Raw genomic sequence first — 1,078 nt, 5'->3', positions numbered from 1 at the left:
AGAGGGACGAGTGGAGAAGGTGATGGCACCCCACTCCAGTACTCTTGGCTGGAAAATCCCATGGACCGAGGAGCCTGGTAGGCTGCAGTCCATGGGGTCATTAAGAGTCGGACACGACTGAGCGACTTCACTTTCACTTTTCACTTTCATGCATTGGAGAAGGAAATGGCAACCCACTCCAGTGTTCTTGCCTGGAGAATCCCAGGGATGGGGGAGCCTGGTGGGCTGTCGTCTATGGGGTCGCAGAGTCGGAGATGACTCAAGTGACTTAGCAGCAGCAGCAGCAGCAGCACAAGAGGGACAGTCTTCATTTTCAGTTGAGAAAATTTGGAAGGTTGCTCTATGGTTTAGATCCAGAGAGCTGCTTTTTTTTTTTTTGCTGGCGGCAGAACCTACTTCTGGTTAGCCTGTAACACATTAAAATGTTTCTCCTCCCTCCTTTCACACCCTCTTAAGGGCAGACCCCCACTTCTCATCTTTGGCTTTTGGGCTCAGATTAGATAGCCCTGCAGTCCGCCATGTTCCAAGGTCTGCATAGGCTTAGGTTGTACCTGTGATGGGGAAGTTATACAGATCAAGTTCATTAGTTCAATTCAGTCGTTCAGTCGTGTCTGACTCTTTGAGACCGCATGGACTGCAGCGTGCCAGGCTTCCCTGTCCATCACTGACTTGGAGCTTGCTCAAACCCATGTTCATGTCTATCGAGTTGGTGATGCCATCCAACCATCTCATCCTCTGTCATCCCCTTCTCCTCCTGCCTTCAATCTTTCTCAGCATCAGGGTCTTTTCCAGTGAGTCAGTTCTTTGCATCAAGTGGCCAAAATATTGGAGTTTCAGCTTCAGCATCAATTCTTCCAATGAATATTTAGGACTGATTTCTTTTAGGATTGACCAGTTGGATCTCCTTGCTGTCCAAGGGACTCTCAAGAGTTTTCTCTAACATCACAGTTCAAAAGCATCAATACTTCAGTGCTCAGCTTTCTTTGTAGTCCAACTCTCACATCCATACATGACTACTGGAAAAACCATAGCTTTGACTAGATGGACCTTTATTGGCAAAGTAATGTTTCTGCTTTTA

The 1,078-nt window shown here is 47.1% G+C and overlaps 1 protein-coding gene across 1 annotated transcript in view; it reads right to left on the bottom strand.

Moving 5' to 3' along the window:
• The window catches only part of LOC105001335 (trichohyalin-like), a 46,279-nt gene that overhangs the window by 35,874 nt on the left and 9,327 nt on the right, over positions 1-1,078 (bottom strand). The window lies entirely within an intron of this gene.

This window comes from Bison bison, unplaced genomic scaffold, assembly GCF_000754665.1.
Source record: "Bison bison bison isolate TAMUID 2011002044 unplaced genomic scaffold, Bison_UMD1.0 scf7180017864381, whole genome shotgun sequence".
Classification (NCBI taxonomy): domain Eukaryota; kingdom Metazoa; phylum Chordata; class Mammalia; order Artiodactyla; family Bovidae; genus Bison; species Bison bison.
The sequence above is the reverse complement of the archived record's forward strand: the minus strand, read 5'-3'. Positions and strand labels throughout refer to the sequence as shown.